Below are 8,322 nucleotides of genomic sequence, written 5' to 3' on the forward strand. Positions count from 1 at the left end.
GAAGGTCAGCGCGCGAGAGGGGGATCGCGTAGAGTGAAAATTACCGTAAACTACAGTATACACTGTATACACTAGAACAGGGGTCCTCAGCCTCAACCAATGGTGGCACTCGAGCTGATTTTTTTTTTTTTTTGGCAGGCTGCGGGTCTGAGCCACCACAGAGCCTGCTGGCGGCTTGGGGTTCCGTTCACTCAGCTTCTAGCCGGGGTCCCAGCCAGCGACTCCGCTCAGCCTCCCGCCATTCACCCAGGCCGGCAGGAGGCTGAGCAGGGCCGGTGGCCAAGACCCTGGCTGGCAAGGGGCCAGCAGCCGGAACCCCATATCATCAGTGGACTGAGCAGGGCCTGCGGCTGAGACCCCGGCTGGAAGGAGCCAGCCCACTGCCGGCCCTGCTCAGCCCACTGCCGGCTGAGTGAACAGAACCCCAGGCCAGCAGCGGTTCTCAGCAGAGCTAGGACCCACAGCCTGCCATTAAAAAAAAAAAATCGGCTTGTGTGCAACCTTTGGCATGCGTGCTGCAGGTTGAGGACTCCTGTTCTAGTGTATACTGTGTATACTATACTTTATGATAATTCTCACTATGCGTGATTTCCCTCTTATGTGCTGACTTTAGAAGCTAACCCCTTTGTAAGATGTGACTCCACTGTATTGTAAAAAAAAGAATTTGGGGCACCGCTTTTTGGTACCCCCAAATCTTGGTGCCCTAGTCGGCCGCCTAGTTCACCTGGCGGTTACACCGGCCCTGACGGTATCCCCAGCCCAGCTGACGTGACAGCCAGTGGTGGATTTAGAGCTAGTGGGACCCCCAGCCCTGTGCTCAGCTTCATTTTTGGGGCTCCTCCTTGGGACCTAGCCAAGAAAAAGAACATTCTCTCTTATCGCCCCATGCTCCTGTTTTTCATTCTTTTTTTCTTCACCCTCCTCCTATAAGTAATAGCAAGTAAATGGAAATAAAGTGAGGTACCTTGATTGTTTTTGTTGCATCTGATGAAGTGGGTATTCACCCACGAAAGCTCATGCTCCAAAACGTCTGTTAATCTATAAGGTGCCACAGGATTCTTTGCTGCTTTTACAGATCCAGACTAACACGGCTACCCCTCTGATACTTGATTGTTTTTGTAGTCTAACTTATTTTTCCACAGACCCACTGGAAAATCACGGAGGGTCTTGGACCACTTAATGATCTTTCCAAATATTGTTAAAAAATGTTCGGCTGAGGGGTCTGGCCAGGAGCTAGGACGAGGGAGGGAGCTCAGGGTTGGGGCAGAAGGTTGGGGTGTGGAGCGCTTAAGTAGGGCAGCTCCTGTTTGGTTCTCAGGATGGGGGTGGGGATGTGGTAGGGTGCAAGAGTCAGGGCAGGGGGCTGGGTGTGTATGAGGGGGCTGCAGGTTTCAGCACAGGGGCTGGGGGGCATGAGGGGGGATGCAGGAGTCAGATCTGGGGGCTGGGGAGGGGGGTTCAGGGGTCAGGGCTGGGGAGGTGTGAGGGGAGTGCTGGGGTCAGGACAGGGGGCTGGATGTGTGTGAGGGGGTGCAGGAGCCAGTGCAGGGGTACGGAGGTGCAGGGGGCTGGGTGTGTGGAGAGTGCAGAAGCCAGTGGAGGGGGCTCAGCGTATGTGATGGAGGTGCAGGGGGCTGGGGGTATGTGAGGGGATGCAGTGGTCAGGGTGGGCAGGGGGTGTGGGCTGGGGTCTTGGGGGTGCTCACGCAGGGAGCTGGAGGGGGTATGCCCCAATTCCAGCCCCTTCCCCAAGGCCTCACTCTCGCCTCTTCTCCTCCTCCCTGGAGCTGCGTGCTGTGGCTCACGCAGGGAGCTGGAGGGGGTATGCCCCAATTCCAGCCCCTTCCCCAAGGCCTCATTCTCGCCTCTTCTCCTCCTCCCGGGAGCTGCGTGCTGTGGCTCGCTCTTCTTCCCCTCTCCTGCCGGCAAGCAGCTGATCCAGCTGATGGCGGCAGGGACAGGGGAGAAGGAACGAAGCACGGTGGGGAAAGAGTGGGGGCAGGACCCAGGCTGCTACTGGCAGAGGCTGCCATGGAGCCGCAGCAGCCAGCAGCGTCAAGCTTCTCTGACCCCACAGGAGAGAGTGGAGGGCGGAGAAGAGTGGGCCAGGGCCCCTTTCGACCGTGGGCCTGGCACCAGTGGCGCCATTGTAAATCCGGTATTGGGAAGGAGCACTGCGGAAAGGGATATGGAGGTCATAGTGGATCACAAGCGAAATATGAGTCAACAGCATAACACTGCTGCAAAAAAAGCAAACGTCCTTCTGGGATGGATTAGCAGGAGTGTTGTAAGCAAGACACGAGAAGTCATTCTTCTGCTCTACTCCGCACTGATTAGGCCTCAACAGGAGTATTGTGTCCAGTTCTGGGTGCCACATTTCAGAAAGCATGTGGACAAATTGGAGAGAGTCCAGAGAAGAGCAACAAAAATGATTAAAGGTCTAGAAAACATGACCTATGAGGGAAGATTGAAAAAATTGGGTTTGTTTAGTTTGGAGAAGAGAAGACTGAGAGGGGACATGAGAACAGTTTTCAAATATGTAAAAGGTTATTACAAGGTGGAGGGAGAAAAATTGTTGTTCTTAACCTCTGAGGATAGGACAAGAAGCAATGGGCTTAAATTGCAGCAAGGGCGATTTAGGTTGGACATTAGGAAAAACTTCCTAACTGTCAGAGTGGTTCAGCACTGGGATAAATTGCCTAGGGAGGTTGTGGAATCTCCATCATTGGGGATGTTTAAGAATGAGTTTGACAAACACCTGGCAGGGATGGTCTAGATAATACTCGAGGCTAGTCTACACTGGCAATGTCAAGGTGCTGCCATGGCGGCAGCGCTTTAACGTGGCTTGTGTGGTTGTGCTGCGGCGAGGGGTGTAGCTACCAGTGCTGGGGCACTGTCTACACTGGCACCTTACAGCGCTGAAACTTGCTGTGCTCAGGGGGTGTTTTTCACCCCCCTGAGTGAGAAAGTTGCAGTGCTGTAAAGTGACACTGAGAAAAACCCTTAATCCTGCCTTGAGTGCAGAGGATTGGACGAGATGACCTCGAGGTCCCCATTCCAGGTCTATGATGATAGTGGTCTCCAACACAGTGCCGTGGGTGCCATGGCATGTGCGGGGGCATCTTAATGCACCCGCGTCCTGGCCCCCAGGAGAGTATCTGCCAAAATGCCACCGAATTTCAGTGGCATTTTGGAGGGGACGCCTCTCGATGATGACGCTTGTTGCCGACAAGTCATCAAGAGGCATCATCCCTGAATTTCAGCGGGGACGCCTCTCGCTGACGCCACTTGCTGTCGACAAGCGGCCTCATTGAGAGGCGTCCCAGCCTAAATGCCGCAGAATTTCGGTGGCATTTCGGTGGGTGCTCCACCGCTGCTGTGGTCCTTTAGCTGGCGCTCGCCAGCCGAAAAGGTTGGAACCCCCTGTTCTATGATATTGCTTGTGGGAATGCAGGATCCCAGGACAGGGTCAGACCCCAGGCAAGTGGAGTTGTGTTACTCTCTTTTTTGCTTTTATGCCAACTTGTTTTGGTTTCTGGTTATAAACACTGTCCTTTGAAGAACCCACTGCTAATATTAGTGATTGTCATCAAGCTGCTAATATTGTGGTATGTGTTTGTTCCTGTACTGAAGGTTAAAAATTGCTCTGTGGCCACCAGGGTTACTAGTTCCACCTACATTCAGTTGGCTCTCTGGAAGGGCTTTAAACCTGCAATGTGACAGAGCAGACATGTTGCAGTTGAGCTCCTGTCTCGGCATCTGCAGTTTGTCTAGTTAAACCTCTAACAGCTCCCATTTGTGCTCAGTGACTCCTGGGGAAAGGAGCCAAGGAGCAGCAAACACAAGATTCACAGGACGTTTTTGCTTGTCGAGGACTTGTGCAGCTTCAGGGCCAAAACATGTCTCTCCTTCAAGGCCATCGGCAAGCAGAGGCAGTGGCAGACTCTCTGGGGAATTAGAGAAACGTAGGCTGGAAGGGACCTTGAGAGGTCATCTGGTCCATCCCTCTGCACTGAGGCAGGACCAAGCGAACCTAGACCAACCCTGACAGGTGCTTGTCTGACCTGTTCTTAAAAACCTCCAATGACAGGGATTCCACAACCTCCCTTGGAAGCTGGGACAGGGGTCCTAGGGGAGCCAACTGAGGTTGAACTGCAAAGAATGGGGCAGACACTCCCCAAAGCTGGTGGATATTACAACACTTAGATTTACCAAGCCAGCACAAAACAGCTTCTGTAATATCTCACTGGTTACCCGGAAGCCAACAACACAGCTCCCTTAAAGCAACCCAGTCTTAGGCCTTCACCCAGGCACCCAAGTCAAATATGATGAGGATTACTGAAAATCTTATTCATCATATAAAAAAGTTCTACCAATCCCAAAGGATCACACACATTATCTCCCAGGTTAATGAATATTCCAGATCCCATCCAAATACACGCTACAGCCAATTCTTATTAAGTAAACTAAAAATTATTTAAAAAGAAAAGAGAGAGAGAGAGTGTTGGTTAGAAGACCAGTATACATACACACATGAGTACAATTCTTGAGATTCAGCTACATAGCAGAGATGGTGAGCTTTGTGGTTGCAAAGAGTTCTTTTAGAATTTAGTCCATAGGTTATAGTCCAATGTCCAATATTATATTCAGGGCATTCCAGCTTAGGACTGGGATCTCAATCTTGTGACTCCAACTTCCCTTGATGAAGCTTAAGCAGATCTGAGATAAAAAGAATTGGGACCCAAGACATCTTTATACTGTTTCAGGCCTTCTTGTGACAGCTCGGAGTCCTTAGGCGAACAATAGGCACTCATGGGGACTTTGATGCTTTCCTAAGCATCACTGGTATTTATCTACAAAGATTAACATAAGGTAATTGCCTGTTTTCCATCATTCTCAGATGATTTGCTATACATTTCAAAAAGAGACGAACGCTGTGATGTTACTGTGTTTACAGTTCATCTATATGTTAATATGTCCTTTTGATCTCTGAATCAAAGTTTTAGGGACAGACAGGAACTGTCTGTTTACATGGCTAACATTTAAAAAGATTAATAAGTAAACACATACAATTAGTATCACCTCTAATTTCTAACAATATAGAATCATAGAATCATAGGTCAGGAAGGGACCTTGAGAGGTCATCTGGTCCAGTCTTCTGCACTCAAGGCTGGACTAAGTATTATCTAGACCAGGGATTGGCAACATTTGGCATGCGTCCTGCCAGGGTAAGCCCCTGGCTGACTAGGCTGGTTTGTTTACCTGCTGCGTCTGCAGATTCGGCCAATCACAGCTCCCACTGGCTGTTGTTCGCCGCTCAAGACCAATGGGGGCTATGGGAAGTGGCACAGGCTGAGGGATGTGCTGGCCAATGCTTCCCACAGCCCCCATTGGCCTGGAACAGAGAACCGTGGTCACTGGGAACTGCAATCGGCCGAACCTGTGGAGGCAGCAGGTAAACAAACCAGCCCGGTCATGTGCCAAATGTTGCTGGTCCTTGATCTAGAACATCCCTGACAGGCGTTTGCCAAACCTGCTCTTAAAAATTCCCAGTGATAGAGATTCCACAACCTCTCTAGGCAATTTAATCCAGCGCTTAACCACCCTAACAGTTAGGAAGTTTGTCCTAATGTCCAACCTAAACAGTCCTTGCTGCAATTTAAGCCTATTACTTCTCGTCCTATCCTCAGTTGTTCTCCCTCTTCCTTGTAACAGCCTTTTATGTACTTGAAAACTGTTATCATGTCCCCTCTCAGTCTTCTCTTGTCCAGACTAAACAAACCCAATTTTTTCAATCTTCCCTCATAGGTCATGTTTTCTAGACCTTTCATTGTTTTTGCTGCTCTTCTCTGGACTTTCTCCAATTTGTTCATATCTTTCCTGAAATGTGATGCCCAGAACTGGGCACAATAATCCAGTTGAGGCCTAATCAGTGTAGAGTAGAGTGGAAGAATTACTTCTTGTGTCTTCAGCCATATTAGGAAAGCAGCAGACATGAACTAAGAAGCAGGAAGTCACATCCTCACATTCCATCTAAATTATATCAAAACAATGTAATATCGGGCTGTTGAGAAGGCGATCCTGTCCTAAGAGTACCCACCATCACCAGAGAAGCATGGAATCTCTTAAGATGTTTATCGAAAACATTGTTCGATAGCATCCTGTCTGGCAAGGAACCACTTATCAACCTTTGTGGGTGTGAAATCTCTACTTCTTTATCGTTTTGCTTTTATGGTCTCCACTTCTCTATTGTTTATCTGGATGGTTTATGTCTGGTTCTTTTATTGTTTCTGACTGTTGCATAACAAATTTTGCAAGATTTAAATCAACTAAGGCGGTGGGGTATGATTGGGTGAAGAATTATTTTGCAATATGTTAGGATTGGTCAAAGAATTATTTTGTAATATCTTAGTAAAACGATTGGTTAAGGTACAGCTAAGCAGAACTCAAGCGTCACTCTATAAACTGGGGTCTGAAAGGAAGTTCTTTGGAACCTGCTCCAGGACACAGCCCCAAGATCAGAGCTGCCAGACGGTAACGCTCTGCCAATGACACCGTGCAGAAGCTGGAGTTCCCGGATAACCTGATCCTGACTGGCCACAGGGAAAAGTTTTTCTGCCTTATTGGGAATGGTGAGCATTGTATGCTTAGTGTGTACATTGTGTTCTGGTGATTGTTAATAAATAGAGGTTAGGGATATTACTGTGTAAGGCTCTTTCACTGTAAAAAACTCAATAAGCCCACAGAAGATTACACCCTGAGCCCTAGGAATTGGGTATGGGTGGCCCTGAGGCCTAGGAACTGGGAAAGGGTAGGTGCCTTTCCCCCAGCCCTAGGGACTGGGAAAGGGTGGGGGTGCCTAAATTAACCAAGTTATGCCTTGAGCCTTAGGAACTGGGGAAAGGTGGGTGCCCTAGACGTGCGGTAACACTTGCTGAATCCTTGGCCTTCTGCACTGGGTGGTGCTGAGTGCAGGAGCCTCGGCACAGGATTGCTGTGTAGTACACAGAGAGTAGCTCCTGCTGGGTCAGTCAGAAGGAGCTCTATTGATCTCACTCAGTCCTGCTCACTCAGGACTTCGACAGCCTGTTCCCGGTTCTGCAAATCCTCCTTGGGGTTCTCCCAGCAGCAGGGCCGGAAGCCTGCGTCCCCCCTGACACAACCGATGGACACTGAGTGTGTGGGGTGACCCAGCGCAGACCAGCCAGGTCCCTCAGCAGGAAGGAGCCTCGATCCCATAAATCCACCCAAATCAGCCAAAAGTGACACAACCCAAGAATCCCTTGAAACCTCAATAGCTACACCTCAAGTCCTGCTTTCCGTTAGGCCTTTCCCCAGTCTGGCACCCATTCGTGGAGCCAGAAGTTAACTCCTTGCTTCCTGGAGACCTAGAGTTGCCCTTGCACTCTATCCCGTGGGACTCCTGTTTCCCCTCGTGGTGTCATGGGCACTGCCTGGTGCTTGTTGTAATCACTTGCCTGACACAGCTTCTCCTTCGGCAGAGCTGTACTGACTTACACCGGCAGTGGATCCGGCCAGGACCTGCTGCACTCTTCTGACTCACAGACAGCAAACCTGACACATGGAAACACGAACTGCCCTGAAGATGTTTATTTTCCAGCTAACTCGACTGAGCAGTGTGTTCCCACCGCCAGCTCTCAGACAGCACAGCTACATCTACACGGCAGGAATTGCACCCTAATTAACCTGTCTCCTCATTCCGTGACCAGCTCTGCTTTTGTCCTCCCTCCACCTCAGGACTTTGGCTAACAAATCGCCAAGGTGACTGGGAAGAAAAAGGAAAAACAATGACGCAAAGTGTGGGGAAAAAATTAGCACAATTATTTTTGAGTTCAAGGCCATTCGACTAACCAGGGGATGAGAATGATGACTTGGCCCAGGCCCCGCCCTCTGACTGGAGCTGGAAGTGTAGCCTGGCTGCCCCTGGGGAGGAAAGACTGGGCCAAATCTGAGTGGTGACCCCTCCATTTTTACAGGCCTTTCAGCATCCCAGGGCACAGAGACTCCAATCCCTGGAGGGTGGGAGGTTTGGAGTGGGGCTCCTGGCGCTTCCTGGGGAAGCAGCAATGCAGAAGGGAGTTGGGACATGGGGCTCCCGGAACAGTTTGACCCAGGGAGGATGGTGCTGATCACCTCTCTGGGGAGGAGCTTGGAGCTGAGTGTGGGGCAGGAAGAATGGGGGGCAGGTGGCCCAGGCGTCAGGGCTAGCTGGCATGGCTGGGGCAGCTTGGGACGGCCCAGGGGTTGGGTCAGTCAGGGGCACCTCCAGCCGCAGGGGGTGGGCTCAGAGCTTCGGCTGCA

This window comes from Gopherus evgoodei, chromosome 4 (genome assembly GCF_007399415.2).
Source record: "Gopherus evgoodei ecotype Sinaloan lineage chromosome 4, rGopEvg1_v1.p, whole genome shotgun sequence".
Taxonomy (NCBI): Eukaryota; Metazoa; Chordata; order Testudines; family Testudinidae; genus Gopherus; species Gopherus evgoodei.